Source organism: Neolamprologus brichardi, chromosome 15 (genome assembly GCF_056152115.1).
Source record: "Neolamprologus brichardi isolate AB-2024 chromosome 15, ASM5615211v1, whole genome shotgun sequence".
Taxonomy (NCBI): domain Eukaryota; kingdom Metazoa; phylum Chordata; class Actinopteri; order Cichliformes; family Cichlidae; genus Neolamprologus; species Neolamprologus brichardi.
Window position 1 is genome coordinate 2,105,048 of NC_142118.1, and position 24,128 is coordinate 2,129,175.

A 24,128-nucleotide genomic window follows, 5' to 3' on the forward strand; every position below is an offset into this window, starting at 1 on the left:
AATTGACTAGAATGGCATCTTTATCAGGCCTTTGTTGTCTATAATACCTCTGCAGCACCCCGGGCGTGGATTAAATCCCTACATATCTAAAGTCATCTGCTGCTGCCAAAGTGCGTCTGTTAGAGTGGGCGTGTTCCGTCCTCGGGGGGCCCAATCAAGAGGTTACACAGAGCAGCAGGTTGGCAGGGGCAACATCATATGTCGTGATGTGTGTGGGTGTAGGAGGTGTGGAGGGGAGGCTATGTGTGCAAAGGGAGGACCTCCAGGCTCGTGACTAATTATGAACATCAGATTGGTTAATAGAAACGCGTGTTGATCTGCGTGTTAACATGTAACGTGAACTCCCAGCACGCCCTCTCTTTGACCCCTTTCTTTGCCCTCTACGCTCGAAACTACAGAGACTCGATCTCCCAGCGTGACCTCTGCTGTCAATACAGCGTCAGCCTGACTGACGCGCCGTTTATTTGTCCCTCCCTCCTCTGCAACATCCACCCTTCCTTTGTTGTCTTTCTGCGTGACTAAAGGTGTCACTCACTTCCTGCTAATCGCAAAGTTACATGTCAGGCATCCGCTTCGCTGCGCCGCGTACATGGGTGCATTTGCACGTTTATGCTCGGCACACATGTGTTAATGAGAGATTGGTGAAAAGGAAAAGAGCTGCTTGTTGATTCCCATTGAAACTCACGATTGGCCTCGTGCGGGCTGATCAGTTGTGCCGTCAATCCGATGCAGTTTACAACCTGCTTCTATTATTGTTGATATTTCAGACTCACACATGATAAGAGTCGGTGGAGGTATAACGATAGGCTGTCATTTACATTTGTTTGGAACAAATAAAACCCCGAATCTCTGCTTCAACTGGTTACTGTGGAGTGATTTTTATTCATCTTCTTTTTCGCCAGTCAGCCTCCAGCGATTCCGTCATGCTCATTGCAAGAACTTCTCTGCTTCTCGGGGAAACTGTGATAGATTTCACAGCTGACATTTTGACTTGCCACAGCAGAGAAAGCACAGGCGTATTAATGATGGCTCAATTCCATTAAGCGGAGATCCTGCCACCTGTGACGAGTTGAAATGTCTGCATGGAAAAAGGTCTGGTGTAAAATGTTCTCGACTGCAAATCACTGATACTGCTCGCAAAAAGAAAAAGCATAAAATAATCTTCTTTAATCTTATTTGCTTACACTCGGCTTTTATCCAGAGCAACATGCAAACTGTAAGCTGAATATTTTCTGTAGTGTTTATTTTGCCATGTAGTTGCCTATAAAATAAGATGCTGGCACCAGTGTAGTCATTGCTCAACAACAGAATAGTCCAGTTCAGTCCCAGTGCAGGTAGATTTCTCCTGTTTCGAAGAACAAGCTTCGATCACTCTCAAAAAGGCTTAAAGTGTGGGGAGATTTAACATGCATTTATTTAGACAGACAGGAAAGGTTTCGGGCATAAACACAGGAAGTACTGACGGAAGAAAAAGCTCCTTCACATTAGAATAATGCTCTTTCACAATAAAGGCTTGAGCTTTTGTTCCTTGAGCAGAGTTACAGTAAAAGATATTCAAAAGCATTTACAAGTTGATTTTGAAAACATAAAATCAACAAGGACTCGATATAATTTCAATAAAAAGATGTCTACATATGCATATGTCAAAGACTGTATATCAAAGATGGCTGTAGCCACCATGACATAACCCAGTCTTGCCTTTAGCTTTATGGACATTGCCGTCCGACTGCTGGGAGTGAGATTATGTATGCAAGGGACTGGGGTGCTACAATATTAGATGATGCTAATGCTGCTAAAGTGATAAAAGTCATATAAAAACAATTACTTAAAGTTGTTGCTGCTGAGCTACTGAATCATGGGCTGTACGTAGCTGCTGACACGTCGGCTTCTGTATTTTTTTGTTGAAAAAAATAATGGCATGATGTGCATCATGTGTTGTTGTTCATCTGACACTGTATTTAAAAAATGTTAGAGCCTGCTGAGAAACAGGTCATTGATACATAAGAACCACAGAATTGAAGGAGTGTGTGCTTTCTTTTTCACATGACTCATTTATTGTCTTCAGATAAGTGCAGTTTGTAGACTTGGTCTTAATCCTGCCTTTGCTTTGGTATATCAACTTATAAAACAGCTTCATTTCTCCTGTGATTCTTATAAACTGAGATGCTGCTTTCCAGAAATCCCATGTCAACATTTGATGGGGTTCACAAATGCGGACTGGTGCAGTCTCTAAAGATAAACTGGTTGCTATAGCTTTGCCAAAACCCTTTAAATCCTCTGGCCAAATTATCCCAAATTGTAGTCTGAAACAATTAGAGAAGGGAAACTGAACCAGGATATCAAGTGATTGCCTCAAACATACTTAGGAGCCGCTGACTGTTTGCTCAAGATTTTTTTGCCTGACTATGGATTTCTCAGTAAAGATGTCTGGATTAATATGGATTTCTGCGTTTCTAGCATCTACATATTGCCATCTCTCTTCCTCAATCTGCTGCTAAATATTCCGCTGCTCGCCTGCAGTAATGAAACAACTGCATCCATCTGGCTTATTTTTTGTTTAGGCATTGGAGCGCATATTGTACAGTTTCCTAATCTGCGAAAACAAATTGACGAGGAGCACATGAAGACACAATTAGTCTAGGAAAAACCCCAAAAAGAGCCACTAAAACATTCTGATTGTTTGAGAGTGTTGTTGGCTCAAACAAATATTGGTTTGAGGGTACAGACAGCTTGGCAAAAGCAGGTTGTGTGTTTATCCGTTCCTCCCTTTCCCCCCTCCCTCTCAGTGTTGGTTTCCATCCAGTTCCAAAAACAGTGAACGTTCAAAAAAGGAAAAAAAACTTTTTCTTCCTTCTGAAGGAAAACCAAATACCTCTTTACGTGAGGTACGCACAAGGAGGGTACTTAACCCTGCTCAACAAGGGGATCATAATCTTCTTGACACAGACACTCTGGGTATTGGAGCCGGCCTGCAGCAGCACTTCCAGAGTTTGTCAGCAAGAAACCTGCTTCTCCGAGGATTCCCATTCGCCTCCTGCCTCACACTTTAACACTCACTTTGTCATTAAGGCCTCTTTCTCTGTTATTCCTGTTCCCCCTCCTTCCTTTCCTCACTCCCCTTTCTCCCTGTCTTCCTTCACTCTCACAGTCCCAGTTACCACAGCCTGCTATTACACATCTGAGTCAAGCATTTAACTTGCATCTGTAATTGACAGAAAGAGGTTGGAGTTAAGGAGAAGTCACATATTGCATTCGCTATTTGTGTGTGTTTGTGTATAAGTTAGTCGTGTGTTGCCGTACATTTATCTTTACTGGCCAGGAATAGCTGCGATGACCCCGCTGTGTGCATGTGTGGGAGCTGCCATCACAAGTTAGCAGGATGCTACATCAGTTTTGTCTGCGCTACACGACAGTCGTAGCTGGAGCGCTGTTACAGATGGTTGCTATTTTGGGGTGGAATCGGCCAGTTTTATTCCACTTTCTTTCTCGCCTTTGTTTTTCATCTCATTTTGATCCGCCGCCCTTATTTCTGAGACAACTTTCAACCTCGTGTGAAACGCTCATCGTTATTCTGTCTGTCAGTCTGTCTGCGTCCAAAAAGAGATGTCTGGTGTTTCTGTGTGGGCGTTTTTAAACACCCTGCTGGGTGGGCGGGCACCGTGGACACCCGAGTTTGTGAGTACTATAACTTGAGAACGAAGCTCTGTAAGATTTTGAAATTGACACCACTGTACAGCTGCTAAAAATCTCAGGCAATTTCGAATTTCAAGGTCAAGGTAAAGGTCAAAGGTCAAGTTTTCTGAAAGTCTTGTGACTCTAATATCTTTGCTTATATTAGTAAATAGACTTTAGTGAAGAGCTCATTTTAATCAAAGGGTTATATATAAAATAAAGAACGAGCTGTTTTCTTTAATGGGCCAAGTTACAGTCAACCCCGTCCTTTTTGGCTACTTAAGTATCTTTATAGGTCTGTGATGTCATATTTGTTGCAGTTTTTGGTCAAATCTGTTTTAAAAATGACAGTTTTTAATGTCAGTGACACTTTTAACCCAGATAAATAAAGGTTTTATTTGAAATTCACACAAAAACAAATTTCCCACGTGTGGGACTAATAAAGGTTATCTTATCTTATCTTATCTTATCTTATCTTAAAAACTGATTGCAGCTTGTACCTTGTGATACAAATGTTCTTTCTAGCACAGAATGATTTGATATCATTCATGATAAGATAAGATAACCTTTATTAGTCCCACACGTGGGAAATTAGTTTTGACACAGCAGGAAGTGGACTGTGCAAAAGTTATAAAGCAAAAATTAGAATACAATATGAATAATATACTGTGTACAACTGTACAGAATAGAATAAAATAAATTAAATACTATATACAGTAGAATAAAATAGAATAAAATATACAATAGGATAGAAAGTAGAGTAGAAGAGTAAAAATACAACTTTGTCAGTTGAAGCTCTCTTCACGACAACACAGACACAGGTCGGTTCTTTGAAACGGGCGTTTACTACTTGGGGCTTCTCTCCTCAGCTTCACCATCACCAGTACGCCAGTACGCCGTGAGAACTGGTCAAGAGCAAACAGTACAAACCAATTAGCAACTTTACAGTACACATATTAAGTCCAAACACAAATAAAAAACATTTCTCAAATGACAAATACCTCGTTGGCTGCTTGTCCTGAAAAGAGGTCCTTAAGTCCTTGTATTGCTTTTTCTTTAAGCAAACTTTAGGTTAAAATCACTTCATGAGAGACATCTGCTCCCTCGCAGTCCACGCAGAGTCTCGTGTACTCTCGTTAAGGATATTCTCACGAGACACTAGCTCTTACACTTTACACATGTACATTTCGAATAAAGACATTTCAACACAAACTATATATATTCATGAAATTATGTAACTTATTATAAATCAGTCATCTACATCATGAAATCTACACAGAACATTTTAACAGCATTTACATCAGTATTGCACTTTTATTGCACATGAGCGATGTTTGAGGGACTTTTGGACAGATTATGGACCAACGAGTTCTTTATAACAGTTTAAAATCGCTTTTGGCAGATGATCACTTTTTGGCACAACACTGTTCTTCCCAGCAGAATGACGGCAAAGGTTCAAATGATGGAGCGCACCGGAGGCCAGAGCATATCATGTCTACAGTGAGGGGTCGGCATGGTTGATGACGAAGATCGAGTTAAAAAAACAGAGGGGATGACCGGAGAATTAAAAGAAGCAGAACGGGAGAGGGTTAGAGAGCAGAGAGAGCAGATATTATCGGGATGCAGGGACTTGTTTTGTTCCTGGACAGAGGCAGAGATGGTGGCGTCCTGCTCAGAAAGCAGCTGTACGAGGTTGACACTGCAAAAAGCCGTGTGACCACTAGGGACCGGTCTTTACAGTGTTGGCCTCCTCTTCCTTGTTGCCTCCAGTGTTAACAACATGTTTTTGTTGTTTTTTGTGCGCTCCCAGCAGGGTTGGAGAGAAAACATATTTCTAGTGTTCGCTTTTCCAGGTGTTGAAACATTTCAAGCTTTCCCCCCAAAAACCTCACCGATTTGAAAACATGTTTACAGCGGGCTACACCGCCACAGTTATCCGCCGAATAGAACGAGCCAAAAATACCCGCGATACGCTACATCCAGAGAGTCCGGGCATTTGGATGGAGTTCCTTTTCCTCGTTGCGCTCGGATGAATGAATCACGTGGCTGTTTTGATTTATACAGTCAAACCTACAAGCAGAGTTTCTTCTCTTCAGCCTGTCGGTTCATGAGAAGCAAAAAAACAACCAAAAAAAACGATGCGTGACAACTTGATGGATGGTGATAATAGTAGGGTTTGTATAAGGCCACTGTGGCATTCAAATGATCTCCGGTCGTCTAGGCGCTGTAGCGAGCCGTTTAAATGCTGGTCTGCATAGTTTCGCAGCCATATGGGAGCACACGCTGCAAATGTTTCCTTCAACAGTAAAGAGCTTTAATTGTTATTACATGTTACCGTTTGTTTTCGCATCACAACTGTGTTTTCTTGGCATTTCTTTCTGGCTTTCATTAAGATCCTCGGCGTTTTCATGCTTTTGACTTACATAATGGAATTTTACGCGTGACCAGGCTTTCTTTTGATCCTCTTCTACGTCCGGCTGAAAAGCTTTCAGATGTTTTGTTTGGAGATTAAAGCCCATTGTCTTTGAGCAGATTGCGCTAAATGCGGACTGTGTCACCGAGTGACGCTGTGGGAAATGAGAACAGGATCTCACTTAGCATTTCACCTCGATTAAAAAAAGAGAAAAAACAGACTCTGCCGAGTGGCTCCGTGTGATGACACAGTCATTACTCATTCTTTTTGCTGCATTAACCAGGTGCAGAACTTTATGGAAATTGACTTTACACGTTTTTCTGCCCATTTCTCCCTGGACATACTTATGTAGACTCTTTAAATCTTGTCACGAGAGTCCATTTGCTGCTTTGACCTCAAAATTAAGTTTGAGACCTTCCGGAAAAGGCAGTTCTGAAGCTTTCGGGATCTCCTGTGTTTCTATAGAGGACAATGACCCAGTTGCCTCAACCACTCTTAATGATTGCTGCTGGAAAGGGCTCATCATAGACATCGCTTTTTATTCCTCGAGGTATTTATTATCCGATCAGAGTAATTAAGCGTGTTGCTTTCCTAAGAAACTGTTACTCGCTGCGGTGAGCGAGCGCTTTGCAATCCAGTCACTCTGTTCTTTTTTTTTTCTTTCACGGGGTAAACCATTTTCTTTCCAGCCCCGGATCTTGGCTGTACAAGTAAGGAAATCTGTGCATGCAGAGAGTGCTAAAACCTGAGTGTGGTGATGAAGGCCATTGGAAAAGGGATAAGTGATTCAGCAGGCGGATCAATAGAGAAAGATCCATGCCTCACAGCCGGCTCAATCAGACCCCCAGGGGGTGAGCCAAACATTAGGAGACAGAAAGATGGACAGAGAGTGGCGTGTGTGTGTGTGTGTGTGTGTGTGTGTGTGTGTGCATGCTTTCATTTAAGGCCTGATTAGACCAGCAGAGAAAGAGAGAAAATGTGGATCTTTTGTCTCACTGCTTTGGCATTTCAGCCGCTATGCTAATGAACCACATTGTACTGAAGTGAATTATAATAAATTGAACCAAACTGAAAAAAGGGGAGACATAGAGACTAAGTGCTTCGGGATTGAGCTTCTTCTTTATTTCATAATTTCTTTTCACGAATTGATCATGAATCTAATTTTTCAGAGCCACGCGACAAATCAGATGTTTGATTCGCCCTTGAACTTAAACGCTCGCTTCCACTCAGGTTCATTGAAGCCCAAACGACTCCGGTTCCTCCACGAGATGAGTCACTTTCCTCGCCACTTCATCCTCTAACCATTTGATGTGTGATTGATTAAAATAGAAGCGGGTGCAGCCTCATCGCGCTGCTGCATTGATGTTAACATCTCCGGTTGCTGGTGTGGATTTCAGCACTGACCTCTGCTCAGTCTTGTAAGTCAACCCTGCAGCCCCCCCACTCTCCTTGTATGACCGTCACACTGATGCCCCCAAAGACAGTTCAGTTTAGCCCTGACAAGCAGGCACACATGACTACCCCCCCACCCCCCCCCCCCCCAGCACTCACTCTGAGATGTTTTCCTTACGTGAATAATGTATCAATTTCTACAGAAACGGCAATGTTTGCATTTCTCTCTTCCTCTCTCTTCCTCTTCCTCTCTCTCTCTCTCTGGATGGTTCTCCCTTTTCAGTCTGAAAATAGAGTGCAGAAGAAGGCTGTTGCTATGGTGATACATCCACTGGCGTTGCCCGGGACATTTTTAGCCACGCGATGCGCGGGGGGATTTAGCTCGCCTGTAACTTTCTGTAATTTCCATTCTAATTATATCACTCCTGCTTGCGCTGTGTGCCACCGCATGGGGTAAAACAGCCGAGCACGGCTGGGTGAAGATCCAAGACTCTGCTCTCTCCGCTGCCCTTACACCACATTATGCCATGCTATCGCATAATATCAGCATTCAAAGAAAGAGGAAAGACGGGGACGCGGGGAGGGAGGGGGGATTTGTGCCTGCACGCTCGTTGCACCGGTACGTGAACGAGAAACTGAGACAAAGGGAGAACTGCCCGAGCAGAAAGAGTAATGCTGCTGCAGTACTGTACATGACAGAAGGGTGGTTTTACAATGTGATAAAAGACCACACTCTGTTACTACTCAGGGGACAAATCAAATGAGAGACGAGCTGAGATTAGTTGGGCACTCACCGGACTTAACACTGGTACCAGCAGGGGGTCTCAGCTATCACCAATCACCAGGAGTTTGAGCTGCGTGCATGCAGTCATGTTACAGCTTCCTATGAGGTGGCGTAGTCCACCAGCCAGGATAAATTACACATATATTATTTGTCACATTTCATTCATGTCAGTATCCTACTAACTGTCAAAAACAGAAAGCCATATGTGGACACATTTGGGATGTATTAAGACAGATTATTGAGCGCTATGTTTAGGTGACTGAAGCACAGTCCTGCTGTCAACTAAACCAAACAAGGGGAGGGAAAAAGAGAAAGTGGGCTTGTAAATCTAAACGTATGTGATGACCTAAATGAGGCGACGTCTTGATGCATGCTCAGTCATCCAGGTAAGTAAATCCCCAAAAGTGGATTCTGTTTAAAACCTGCAGTCGGAGACTGAAGAAGAAGAAGAAGACGTCACCTGGACGAAACGTTTCTCCACTGAAAACGTCCAGAATCAACCTTTAGGGGATGAGGAGGTAACATTGCAACACCTAAAGGTTAGTTTTTAAAGCAAACATCAGAGAGACAGCAGTATTAAAAAGAACAAAACTAACTGTAAAGCAACATTTACACATCAGTCATATCTCTTATTTCTTACTTGTAAAGGAATTAAAATACTGGGTCCGTCGTGGGTCCGAACTAGTGGACCTGCTGTGGTTTCAAAAACAAAACCAGAACAATTTTTTACGTCTACAAAAAGAGTGAATTTTAAATTGTTCAGTTCAGTTTCAGGAAAAGTGGGTCAGAATTACTGGCAATAATTTCAGCTATAATTAGATTTTTTTTTTGGGATCAGTGTGGGGACATGAAAATGGCTCTGCAGAATCTAGATTATTGTGCAGCAAAAGTTCTGTATATGCCATAATTTAAAAAAACAATCATGCTTGTTAATTATAACATTAAATATAAACCTATGGTGACACTGAATGAATTACAGTATCAAACTACAGTCTTGTGCAAAAGTCTTGACTCACCCTTTGTTTCTTTATATTTTGCTTGAAACTCAATATTTGTTGAGACCACTTTCACGTCATTTCTTTAAGGAGTCTCCGGGAAGAGTTCTCCAGGCTGCTTGGAGGACATTTAAAGCCTTTTGCTCTGTTCTCTGTCAACATGATCCCACATGCTTCAGTAAACTTGAGGTCTGAGCTCTGGGGAGGCCGATGCACGACTGATGGTGCTCCACTGTCTGTTTCTACACCCAGGTGTGCTGGTTGTGAACTGGCAGTGTGTTTGGGGTCATTGTCATGCTGAAAAATGAAGCTGTTTCTTTCCAAATGGTGCTGCATGCTGGATCAAAATCTGATGGTATTTCTCTGTTTATAGTTCCTTGGACTTTGACAGCAGCTCTGTCTGAAATGAAGCTTCACCGTGTTTCACAGATGGCTGTATCTCTCTACAGACCTTCTGATGAGGTGTTGAACCGAAAATGTTCTAATTCGCATTTATCACTCAATAAAACCTGATGCCAGTGATTTTCATCCCAGTTCATGTGTGATATGGGATACCTCAGCCTTTTCTCCCCTTTTTCCCCGGTCCTTAAAAATGGCTTCTTGACCCCCACTGCTGTAGATGGATCAACTGAAGGGTCAGATGGCTTCCTCAGGTCCTGTGTCAGGTCTTTCAGAGCAGCCCGTTCTCACTCCCGAGGCGTAACATGCCGACGTTTTGTCACGTCCCGCGGCGTTCCTGTGGAACGCGAAAGGAGACCTTCGGCGTTCTTATGGTACGCGGCGGGTTATGGGCGAAATCCAGTGCAATGACGCTCCCGCGGTAATAGACGTTCCCTAAACCTAACCTTATCCCTAGCCCTAACCATAACCTTTTTCCTGAGGTTAACCAGGACTTTAATGATGTTAAATAGCGTGTTTCTAAGCGATTTGAAGAAAAAGAGCGAACATGTGTAGATTGAGTCCATATGGTTCTCATATTTCCTCATTTTTCCGAGGTAGTCATTTAGGAACGTGGTGGGTAGCCGAAAACGTAATATGTTGACGATTTGTCACCTAGCGTAAAATGTTACGTGTTGTTCAGAGACCATTTATCTGCTGCAGATCGTTTTTAAGCCTGACACTTCTTCTTGTGTGCAGTTTCCTCAAATGTTTTAAGGACACACAGCACACCACACCTAGATATGCCAAGGCTTCAGCTGAAATCACCTCGTTGGTTTGAAGATACTATATTATCCTTTAGATTGAGAACAAATGATGTATTGTTGTGACATGCTGCTAATAACAAAGTGCCTAAAGATACCATTTAAAATGGGTGTTTGCTAGTTTTTTTATATTCAGGCAAAACATTGTTTCATTCTTTGTGTTTTTATGCTTAAATAATTCATAGGCAAACGTTAAGTGGCTTAAGAAGCAAAAGGAAACATTCCTCTGGACTGAAAAAGAGTGAAAGAGTCGGCAGTGACAAAGAAAAACTTTGAATGGCATTCAGAAAGTCTGAAGAACCATCGCTCAACATTTACAGTGACAACAAAGTCTGCCACCTGTGAAGCAAAAGATAAAGAAATGAGGTGTGGCTCAAGACTTTTGGGATGTATACGATTGGCTAAACTTTTTTCTTTCCTAACGTCGTCTCTGAGATGCAAAAATAGCCCTACAGGACGTGACTGACAGAGAGCAGGTTGGGACTTCAAATGCAACTGCTGTAAAATCTCCCGGAGAATTACTTGTGTTTGAAGACAACTTACTTTAGGTACTTGGATAGCAGCACCAACCAACTGTGTAAAAAGTGTTTTGTTCCAAGACACTGTGCCCACCATTTGGAAATAAAAAGAGACACCCACTCTTAAAGGACAGAACAAAAGTTTATGAAACACTTGTATTAATGGATAAAATGTGCAAACTCTTTGGAAGAATGAATTCCAGCACAGTCTCAGGCGTTGCCAGTCATGGATGCCTTTTTCTTTCGTGGTATCTCTCCTCACTCCAGTGATAAAGATTTGGTGGGGTATCGCTGGGAAGTAATTCCCAAAGTAAGGAATTATTTTAAAAAGTGTTGTTTTTAAATAATTCATGGACATCAAAGACCTTCCTCATTGAACCTCATGAATAAATCAAAACCTTGGCCAAGCTCAGCGTTCCACAGCACGACTTCACAACAGAAAAACCTGAAATATGTTTAGAGATAAAACAGGAGACAAAAGGAGCAAAGCAAAGATGTGTAACATCTCAGCATTTCTCACGAAGCGTGCAGAATAGTTCGAATGAATGAATTCTGCTGAATAACCCTGCTGCCAAAGGCTGAGAGAGACATTTAAAAAGTGAGCGAGCTGCTTCTCTAAACTAAAGTGTATGTGTAAGGAAATGAAGAGTCTGACTGATGTAGCCGTTCCCTCGTTGACCATGACATCTTGTATTTCCTAGTGTCATTTTACGCTCCATTAGGGCTGCTGATGTTCATTAAAGATGACTGCCCTTCAGCAGATGTGGCACCGCAAACTAATTACAACTTTTAGCAGCCGACGCCCCCAAACCTTCATTCACTGTCATGGTTCTGCGACAGAAAAAACTGAAGTTGAGTCGTTTAAGTTTAAAAGATGCCAGAACTCGGTAAAAAGTAAAAGCCAGTCATTCTTCACTTCAGCACATGCCTTGTGCAGGAACTAGACTGTATATCATCCTCCAAGTAAAAACTCCTCTTTTAATTATTTATTATCAATTGCATCACAGTTGTAGGTTTGCAGGGGCCAACAATCTATTATTGGATTTCCTGCATTATGTTAGTTGCTCTAATGAGGGGCCATTTAACCACCTGCATTATTATTCTTGCAAACCTTTGGATGTTTTCTTATTTTCTGCTGTGTGAGGCTTTTAAAAGGTAAAAGCAGTATGTGTGTGTCCCACAGCACAGCTTCCTGATGCCTTTTAACGTTCTGCTCAGATATTTCATTTGCAGCGTCATTTAGCATCTTGCTAACTGGAATATAATATTCATAATCTAGTTCAGGGTCAATGCATGTGTGCACTGCAATATATAGACTAATGTAAAAAAGAAATGTTTTTGTTTTTAATAAAGAAAATAGTGGTTTTTATAACTATTATAACATTAAACTGCCTGAATATGTTCTTAGTTAAACTTACACAGCGTGTACTGCTCCCTTCATGGGGAGGTCAAGTGTGCAAATTACATCAAAGTCTCTATAGTTTGAGAAACAGACACCTCATACGCCTGTAACTAGCTGCTTGTTCACACGGTAGCTTTAAGAGTCAGTCTGTGCAAAGCTGCACAAAAAACAAAATATTTGGGAACTTAAAAACTTTCATTTCAGAAGGTTATTTGTTGAGGGAGCCAGAGGTGGGGAACTCCAGGCTTCAAGGACCAGTGTCCTGCAGGTTTATCAACCTGGGTCAACACACCTAAATCAAATGATGAGGTCATTACCAGGCCAGGAGAACTTCAAGACTTGCTGGGGAGGTCATTTAGCCATTTAAATCAGCTGTTGGATCAAGTACACGTCTAAAACCTGCAGGACACCGGCCCTCGAGGCCTGGAGTTCCCCCACCCCTGCTTTAAACTGTAAGAAGTATAACTATGTAAATGTATTATATAACCTGCTATCACTTCTTTAATTATTAGTTTCCATTCACTTTAGTTTGATCAGTTATCCTCGATAAAGAGAAACAAACTTTTTAATGTCAGACTACATTCTGGTAATAATACTATAACCTACAGTGTGTAATCTGTTAAAGATAAACAGAGCTAGCTTCAGTGGGTCAGCATTGCACGAATCCTCTCTGCGTCTCGTTTGCTTTCTGTTGTTAGCCCTGTACACTTGCTGGCGGTACAGCTGACCTACTTTTTCCAGCCAGTACAAAAGATAGTTAACATGTGTCAGCTTGTGCAAAAAAGTTCCCTGTGCCTTTAAATGCTCCTCTATTCATTTCTAGAATACATGACCTTTTTTGCATGCTGGGTTTTGCTTTGGGGAAAGTCTGGTTCTGAGTTGGCCTGTGACAAACATACAATAGTAATTGAATTAGATGGCCTACTTCTGCTTAGTTACCAGTTAGTGTAGGTATGGTTATTCAATTTCTCCACTTTCAGCTTCAGCAAGAAGCTAATGCAGATTTTATTGTTGGATTCAGTCTATTTGTGGCTTTGGCAAATAGCCTTGTGCCTTTCTCTGTGAGTTAACATTAGCAGTACTAAACTGGACATGCCAAGTCTTATTATTAGTGCCTCTAAAATTAATTCCAGTACAGCAACTCACTGTTCCCTCTTGCTTAAGAAATCATATTTTTATTTGTTTATCTGAGCAGACTTTCAATTTGACCATTTTCTGCATTCTCTGGCAATGAGCCTTACTTGGCCTCTTACAGTGTTTAAGTAGATATTGAGTATGCAGATAGTAGATATTGTCAGACTCCTTACACACAGGAAATATAAATATTGCAGTATTGGTGTTTAGTTCAAGAGAAATCATTTGGATTCTTGCAGTTTTTCTGTGTGTTTCTCTCTCGCACAAAATCTTTCTCTCCATCTTCCTCGGTTCCTCTCTTCACCCTCTTGATTCCAAGCAAAGCAGGCAGGCAGTCTCCCTTCCACGGGAGGCCTCTCCACAGCAGATAATAGTCCATTCCACTCATTTTGGCTTCCTTTTATTTGTTCACATCAACATCAAAGCCTGTCTGTTTCCTCCACTGGGGAGCAGGGCTTTAAGTCTTTGACTGATCTGCCTTGTTCACTCGTAGTGCTGCCCTGGTGATGCCCATCCCTTATCGCATGTGTTGGAAACACACGTGGTCATACATGCTAATACACACACAGGGTACAAGGAGCTGCATAGGCATATTTAGAGCATGTGTAGAAAGCCTTACATAGAATCTATGGGTTGTAAATCAGCGGTTTCCAGCCTTTTTTGCGCCACAGATCAGTTTATTTTCACAATATTTTCACAGACCGGCCTTTAGGTGTTGCGGATAAATACAAGAAAATAAAACCAGTACTAGTACCCAAAAAAAAGAAGATTTATTAATAACACACAGGAAAAAGATCCAGGGAAACCCAGTTAACGATAAAATGATAAAAAAAAAAAAAATAACAATAAAGTCAGATAAAACCCCTGAAAACCATGAATTTCACACCCGAGCCTCAACTCTCGCGGCCCGGTACCAAACAACTCACGGACCAGTACCGGTCCGTTGCCCCTAGGTTTGGGGACCGCTGTTCTAAAGTATAGTGGAAAGGAAATAATAGGATTTATAATGGTTTAGGCAGAAATAAGAGCACAGCTAACCTGTAGCAATGCTAATGCTCGCTAACTAGCGAAAAAATCTGCTGTGGGAGATTTTTCAACCGCATAAATGTGGTTTTGTTGTTAATTATCATCTTCAATATAAAAGTATTTAATTGTGTAGTCTTGTGTTATCAGATATTCAGCAAGAGACGTAGCACAAAAGCTGCTAAGCACTAGGCAGATAGCTTGTTATGGTGGATGTGAGTCTCCATAGGATCCCATGTTAAAAATGGGCGGATAATTAGTATTAAAAAGAATGACATAAAGAAACAGATAAAATACGGCTGAAAGTTGTTATCAACTGTAGACTTGGTGAACTCATCAATATGGATGCAGGTAAAGACTAAATGTAGGGGCATAGCTGCTTTAACTGACATTGGAGCTGACACAGGAGCTACAGCTGTGCCTGATCTTTTTCAGAGGAATATTTTTTGTTTGTTAAGACACTTAACACTGACCTGTGAATCATTCAGACATTTAAAAGGAATCTATCTCAAGGGATGAACATCGCAAAGAATAATTTAAAATTTTATTTTTAGGCACTTTCCTACCAGCAGCCTGTCTTAAAAACACTGTTTTTGTCTGCTTCCACTTGTCTTTGCACTAGGATGATGTCGGAGTAAATGTGCAGTCATATTCGTTGTGTTCCCACTAGTGCTGTCAGCGTTAATCTGAAATGAGGTTAACGGCTCAACACGGCAAATCTCCGTTAAAGAGCTAACTGCGCTAACGCACTAGTTCCCACCCATGTTATTGAGTATTGCTGGCACATCCAGCATACTGTTTTACTTTTGTCCATGACGCGCTTACCTTCAGGGTCATACGTCACATGAAAACCAAAATAGTTCCAAACGCCAGATCTGAATGAGGGTGGGGGAGGTTCAATTTGCCATGTTGCAAGGAGAGCTTAGCTTCTGTCTGCTAGCTTGCGCTGCGCTCAGTGAATCTGAGTTCGACTACTCCGCCTAGGCTGCACTGTCGAGCGCAGATCCACTGAACGCTCAACACAGACAGCACCGTCAGAAGGAAAGTTGATAAAATAAATTAAAAATGTTGTATTGTTTGATACATATGCGTACCGAACTGAAAGCACTGTATCGAACGGTTCAATATCGATACTAGTATCGTTGCACCCCTAGTAATTTGTTATCATTTCTTAAGTTGAATCTCTGAAGACTGGCGAAGATAACACAGTCATAAATTTGCACCACCAAGGTGAGTCCCAAAGAAAACTTGGCATATCGCATCATGGTGTGCAATGTGTCTTTATAACATGTTTGGAAACTGGACAAATAAGGACAAAAGAGGAAGTGGCAGGTCTGTTTGCCAAAACCTCAACTGAAATGGTCTCAGTGGAAGGATGGCTGTTAAGTTATTCTTACAGACAGGAAACTGGGAGAAAAAGTTGAGAGATCCCAAAGTACACAAGAACTGCAAATCAGTGCAACAGGTCTTATTGAGGGATGAATCCAAATTTGACATTTTTGGTTCAAATTGTCATCAATATGTCATCAATGTCATCAATATGTACAAAGGATATCAGGAGCAATCAAGGACTCACATGGAGTAACAGACCTCACAGACATCAACATTGTTGAAGCAGTGTGGGATCATCTTTACAAAGAACAGAACAAAAGGTAGAAACATCCAAAGAAAAGCTTCGAATGTCCTTCAAGAAGCCTGGAGAACTGATCCTGAAGACTACTTAAAGAAATGACACAACGCTCGACGAAAAGAGTTCAAGTTGTGTTGAAGAATAAAAGTGATCAAGACTGACTTTTAATCTTGTTTGGACTGTATAAACTCAGTTTTTCCCTACATACTGTATTTTGATTTATGTTTGCACAAGTTTCAGTAAATCACAGCACCTACCTAGGGGCGGCTCTGCACCTCTGCACTGCACGCAAAATGTCTTGATGCATGCTCAAGAAAAGCTTTTTCACAGTAACAATATATGACAACATGATCCCGTTCCTATAGTACAGAGATAAACCAAAAACTATCTCTACTTTTAAGATTAGGCTTAAAACTTTCCTTTTTGCTAAAGCATATAGTTAGGGCTGGACCAGGTGACCCTGAATCCTCCTTTAGTTATGCTGCAATAGATGTAGGCTGCCGGGGATTCCCATGATGCACTGAGTTTTTCCTTTCCAGTCACCTTTCTCACTCACTATGTATTAATAGACCTCTCTGCATTAAATCATATCTGTTATTAACCTCTGTCTCTCTTCCACAGCATGTCTTTATCCTGTCTTCCTTCTCTCACCCCAACCAATCACAGCAGATGGCCGCCCCTCCCTGAGCCTGGTTCTGCTGGAGGTTTCTTCCTGTTAAAAGGGAGTTTTTCCTTCCCACTGTCGCCAAAGTGCTTGCTCATAGGGGGTCATATGATTGTTGGGTTTTTCTCTGTATCTATGAAGCACCTTGAGGCGACTTTTGTTGTGATTTGGCGCTATATAAATAAAATTGAATTGAATTGAATTGAGTAATGAAGGGAAATTTTTTCATTTGGGGAGTTTTTTGCTTAGTTGGAGTCAGTGCTACACGCAAAAAGACACGACACTGTAGGATACCAAGCTTTTGGGATATATAGCTGTTACTCTTCAATCTAACGTTAGCCAGTCGTGGTCAGATGTATGAGCCTTACGTGAGGTTTATTTACAGTGGCAAATCTTTCTGTTGCCTGGTCTGACAGCTGCTATTTCTGCCTGATGTACACATTGAAAATGGTGTTGAATTACAAACATGAGCTTGTTCTGAAGTGGGAGGAGCTCCTGGTGCCCCGAGAGGTATTTAGACCCGTCTGCACTGACAAACTGAAATGATTTCTTAGAAGCTGAAATGATTAAACTGGCAGCCTTGGGATGAACCCTATATGCTAAGAAACATAATGATTAGGGTTTGAAAGAAAACCTGAATTAGAAATCATTAGGGAGCATCAACTGTTACTGTAATAAACAACAAGGCGGATTAAGAAAGAGCACAAAATCTGCTCTTGAATTTCAAACAAACGTCTTAAGTACCGGTACCACGAGATCATTTCCTGTAGAGTTTCAGCACTGCAAAAATAATTTCACTTGATAAGCCCATCAAAACATCATTGTTGTCCATGAAGTTGTTAAGTTCCCCTTCAGAAAGTGCTATTCAAAGGTTTATTGGCATGAGAGGTCCATTCTTAAACCCCCACCCCAATGCAAACACACTCACATTGATGCTGAAGTCACAGTGGCACAAGATCAATTACTGATCAGATGATGGGGGCTCCTTCTCTTGGCTTTCTTTAGAAGTCAAGCTCTTTGGTTTCCACGTAATTGGCCTCTAATCTCTCCTTTCTGTATTCTCTTTCTTCCCCTCTCTACTCTGGCTTTATTCCATCTGTCTGTTTGGATATCTGTCTTCTCTCCATCTTCCTTTCCCCGTCGGCCTGTTTTCTCTTTGCCCGTTGTTTGACCACCCCCACTTCCTCCCCTGTGTCTCTTGACACTGCTCCTAATTACAAAACGCGTAGGGACCATTAGCGCGGACCTCCAGCCGACGCCTGTCCCTTTATCCATTAATTCCGTCCCTTCTGTCGTTATCTTTCCATCTCTGCCCCGCTTCTTCCTCTGTTCTTGGTCAAAAGTCGCTTTGTGTGGAACACATTAGGCGAACAAAGGCAGCAGGCTGGAGCGGTGATCAGAAAGGTCACAGCAATGTACGGCCCTCAGCACTGCTGCCAGGGTCAGGCCTGTCTCCATGTGGACACACTTAACACTCACACAGCCAACAGCGGTCTGGCATTTTGCAGGAAACACTTTTTTTCTTGAAGTAGCATTCAGTGCAAAGCTGGAAGGTTTCCTTTGGTTTGGGGAAAGTAAAGCGTAAATTTTAGCACTGGTTCCATTAGACAGAGCTTTTTAAACAACAGCTGTTTATTATGAGGTAAAGGGCCGTGCACCCTCTACAAGACAGAAATCAGGAATCTACAAGTGGTTAATTAATTAAATCAGTGCTTACAAATAAACTAATTAAACTAATAAACACAATGGATCAGTGGACCCTCGGGTCCTCTACAGGCATGGGGCTTTGAGGATGGTTGCCCTCCATGTCTTAACTAAAGGTAAGTAGATAAGGGGGATGGTTGCCAATGTACACTGAGGTTTTTTAAAGTTCCTGCCAATCAATCACACCCCAGTTTTCCTCTCTAGTTTTCTGACATTCTCTTTATCCTCTCAAGGATAACTAGTGTGCGTGGGAGGTGTGGACTTGAGAAGGCATTCATTCATGTCCTTTGAGGTATTCTGTGGGGGATGCGATGGTAGTATGGGATGTCCTGTCCCTTTGGTCCCTGAAAACCATTGCAAGAGTTTGGTCTGCATTGCTGGCAATAAGTTTGACTTATTTCCGGTGAGTGTTGGACTCCTTCAATGTTGCCCTTTGTCACTAATTCTGTTCATTATTTGTATGGACAGAAGTCCAGGCATTGTTGGTCTCAGAATTTCTTTGCTTTTTGCAGATGATGTGGTTCTGTTGCCTTCATCAGGTGGTGGCCTCCAGCTCACACTGGAATAGTTCACAGCCAAGTGTGAAGCAGAGGAAAAAAGATAATCAGCACCTCCAAGTCTGAAGCTGTGGTTCTCAGTCCGGAGAGGGTGGCGTGCCGTCATGAGCGAGCAGAGTGGGAGATTTACAAACAGATATGGGCCATGGCTGCAGTGATGCAGATGTTGTGGTGCATGAGAGAGCTGAGCGTAAAAGGGAACCCTCACCTATGATCACTATGATCATGTGGAAGAAGATTATGGATGGACCTCCAGCCACTTCAAGTGCTAGACTCTGCATAGCGTAAGGCAAGACACAGACAGTCTTGCAGGTCTTTTTTAATGTGAAGGGTTTGTGTGGTAAAGAAACACATTTTAACGCAAATAAAATCCCCAAGGGAATGCAGATTGTGCAAATTGTAGTGTCCTGACTTTCTCCCGACCACTGCTGACCACACTTGACTTACTCCATCACCCCCCAACCCCCAAGATATAGACTTTGTTTGTTCAATATTGCCAATCCAACAAGAGACGCCTTGTGAGAATCACTGATATGAACATTAGTTATGTGTAACCACTGTTCATGAATATGGATCAAATGACCTACAAAGAGTTTTTCAATTGCTGCTTGTTGCAACCCTATGACATCATCGTGAGAAGTTTCTGGAAGATGCAAGCAATGATCCAGTTTAGGTTAACATTAGGTTTCAGTGTTAAAACAGAATTTTTCCACCCAAAGCAAACGGCAGCGTCGGGTTGGGATCTAAATATTACTGTGGAAACTCTGACTTGGAGCTGCACTGTTGTTGCCTCACTTGTGCTTGTACTTGTGTTTCCATGAAACTGCACAGTGTGTAGGAAGATGTGGCGTTTAAAGTGCCTGCATTCATTGTCCTCTCTCTTGTCAATGGCTCTCTGTGTTGTACGCTCTGTGAATGATATTTGTGTTAGGCGCTGTGGCTCGTGTCAGGCTTCCAGAGGACCAAGAAAATTAAATCCCATTAGTGTTTTATTCTGCATATATCTCCGGATGAACATGCAGTGCAATCTGAGTGGGCAAGGTTTGCCCCTCTATGTCATGTACAAGCCTGCACATGAGTAGCATTTCAAACTAGCTGGCTGTGTTGCATTACTGCACGTTGTTTGTCGCTATGGGACAGCCTTGACCCTGCGTGCGCTGCGTGATGTGAGCCCTCCATCCTCTTGCTATGCGTTTGTCATGGGATGGTGCAGCTCCTGGTCATTACGGCTATCACATGTTAGATTTATGCTGCTGCCTGATGTTTCATGGCTTTATAAAATGAGATGAAAGTGGATCTCAATGGCCGGGAAGGGAGAGGGAGGAGCGTGAGGGATATGGGAAAGAACAAAAAAATATGAGGGGATTAAGGGAGGCGGGGCGTCCTGAGCGTGATGCTGTCGATATTCATTAGCCGATAATGAAAGTGGACCATTACCTTCTGCAGCTAAGTAACTGTTTTGTAGAAGGAAACATGAGCAACTACATTTTTTCAAATTGGTAGACATCAGGAAACATTGGAGGCTAAACCAGGATTGACCTTTGCATGCACACTCATAGTGCACACAGGCACAGCCCCCATGCCAGCCCCACTCCACTTCACCGGGATCCAAACGGCAGATGGAAGACTTCATTACTGCTGTCGTTCTGAGGATGACAGACACACACACACACACACACACACACACACACACATGTGCACACACACACAGATTTTACTGAAAATTAAATGTTTGGCTCACACCCTGCATCTTTTCCCCACCTTTGGTCATTACACAAACCTCTACAGTAGATGGAAACATAAAAGCTTTGACTCATAAATGCAGAGTACATAACACAGTTCTCTTCTGCACACACACAGACACACACGCACACACAAGCATGTAACTCTTGCAAGACAGTCGTCATGCCGTGTCTCGGCAATACCATAAGCTTGTTGGTTTTGTTTATTGTTAGTCTCCAGGCACTGGGAGGCCTTTTTTACTCGTGCGCGCACACACACACACACACACACACACACTCACACACACACTCACACATGTGCAGGCGCTCCAAATTGTTCGATTAAGTGGGTCATCCTCTCCTACAGTCTCTTGAAAGAGAAAAGAGCTTTTTTGTGCATTTCTAGCCGCGAGGCAATCGCACCCGTCCGTGGTTTTGGCTGCACCTTTTAGGAGTATTTATGGAAATGACAGGACGGCACTCTGGACGGCTACACGCTGCTCGCTTGTTGCTTAAGCTGTGTGTGTGTTGCATGTGTGCACATCTACCAGGTAAAAGAACTCGGCAGCTTGCATGTGTGAGTGCGAGCCTGCGTCAGTGGTCATTACTGTTTATTTCTCTGTGTCTATATCTCTTGCATTGGACTGTATTGTAACTCCTCTGCACATTTAACAACAGAGTGCAGACCCTGACCTGTCACTGCAAACGAAAGACAACTATCCTCCAACCAGTCCACTTTGACTGTCTGAGAGAGCAACACTGAGAGGAAGGAGAAAAAGAAAGGGAGAGAGAGCCAGAGTGAGCAGCCATGTCTTTCTCTACCCATTCTTTCTGTCTCTTTGGACAGCTCTGTGGCAGCCCAGTCTGATCAGACTTCCTATCGCTTTGGAGTATTTGGACTGAATCGACTCCAGCAGCCACAGCTGCACAGGAAACGCCGTTGCACGGTGAAATAAACAGGCGGCACATTAAAAATGAGGGTGCATATGTCATCAGACAGTATTCAAGGTCCTTGGTTAATGAAGCATGTTATCTCTCCGGTTTGAGTAGTGGTTGTGCACCTGCGATGCTCCGGGTGTACAGTCTAATGCCAAAGGACGCCCACAATAACACAAAAAGTGCTGGTACTGTGTGTGAAGGTGTTAAGTCATGAAAAAAATGCACTAAAGCATTATAGTCTATATAAAAATAATATTACACTATTAAGTACATGTTAGCTAATAGAATGTGGATAGAAAAATAAAAGCCAGAGAGCAATTAGTTAGCAATTATATCCCGTGTTTACTATTAGCAAAAAAAGCTTTGCTGTCTTATATTATGTTTCTAACACATACAAGTGGTTACATCTAACCAAGACGTGCTGTTATTTTATCACCATGCACGGACCTTTGTCAGAGAAATGTTGTGTAATTCTTGTATAGGTGCATAATACAGACTCATTAGAGTTTTAAGGTGAATTGAGTAAAATACTTTGTGAGCTCCAGTTTTTACTAATATCATCAGAAATTTAGATTTATCATCTGTCATCTCATCTAATTTGAGAAAGCAGCAGAGACTGAAAAATGAAGTCTGAACGGAAGTGACAGAAACTGCAGTTCCACAAGTGGCCACTTGAGGCTGCTTTCAAAAACGAGACAGTCCACAATAGTGATGGTAAATTTGATTATTTTTACTGAATCGAGTTTTAATGAGTCACTCACCAAAGTGAATTCAGCACAGGAGGGAGGGGGTTGGTGAGTGAGTGAGTGAGTGAGTGATTCGTTCGCTCTATGATTCAGCACAGGAGGGAGGGGGTGAGTAGCTCAAATGTGCTGTTAGCATGTTAGCAGAGCGATGCTACTGTGAACCGAGGAGCTATTTTCTTGATGTGAGCTTCTACTCAGGGTTTTTTCTTCCAGTTCAGAGAAGAAATGCTTTTGTTAAGAAACTGGCTGTTGTTCCCCCCCCCCTCCCCCCCACACACAATTTTAATTATAAGCTAGATATATTTCTACTAATGGAATTAGTTTGCTAACAGCAACAGGGATGAGTTGGTGAGTCAGTTGGGCTTGTGAATCATGATTCACGAGTCAGTAAAGTGATTCTCGAGTATTGAACATCACTAGTCCACAAGACTTTCAAGGTAAGATGCGAACCTTTGTAGCATGAAGAAACAAGGGTCATACAAAAAAAGGTCAGTGTTTCTTCTTTTATAACAACTGCATAAAAGTACAGTTTTTATAAAAGCAAGCAAAACCAAAGCAGCAAAAATGTGCACACAACGAACCAGTTGAACAACAACAGTTGTTGTTTAGCATTCTCACATTATGTGAGAGCTTCTTCACCAAGTGACCGAGTGATATGTGATATTTGTCCAGCTCATCTATGCATGCAACTCACTGACAAAACTAGCTAGCCAGCCTTAGCATTAGCTTAACATTCCATCATCTGGTCACTGCTGATGTCGATACAGTAAAAACAAATAGGTGGCACCACCTTCACTACAGTTTATGGCTATGGAAAACACCAGCATACACAGTTTAGCGATCTTGCATAAATTTAACGAGGAAGGAATTTTATTCAGCACATAGCAGGAAAATGATAAAATAAATATATTTTAGTGAAAGCTTGGCTTAAATACTGAAAAGCCGAAGCTCCTTGGTATTGTGTATGCTACCATTGTATATAGTGTATTATCTTACTTTTTTTCATTGATTGTACTTATTTGTATTTTTATATTTCCTTCTGATATCAGTACCTGAGCTGAGGTGACGCATAAATTTCCCCGTTGTGGGATCAATAAAGTCTTATCTTGTCTTATCTTAATTAAGCAAAACTTTATCAGCTATGAGCTTCAAAATCTGCTCTCACTTTACTGTTTTTACATTGTTAGAAAAGAAATACCTCACCTATGCTGGTTTGTTTGTTAGAAAAGCAAGTGTAAAAGTCTTGTGCGTGACTTTTTTGTCTACTAGGAACAAATGTAGGTGGTCACAGTGTAGGTGTTTCCATCGTCTCATATGAGAGATGTTTACACAGTAGTAAGATTTAAATCACTTGTATATAACACACCCACTACCTATTTGACCCGCCCACTACCTGTTTCAGGTAGAACTTTAATGCTTATCATAACATATAGAGACATTAGAGTCAAGTTGTGTGTGTTTGTGTGTGTGTGTGTACGCTGTTCGTACCTATGGCGCTTATGTCTACACCCTAACAGCAAGGTTGACATGAAGCTGAGAAGGAGTGTGAAGGGCACAGCACCTCAGGAGGAATGACACAAACACACACATGCATATACAGCACACGCGAACACACCTCCTCTCCTTTCTTTT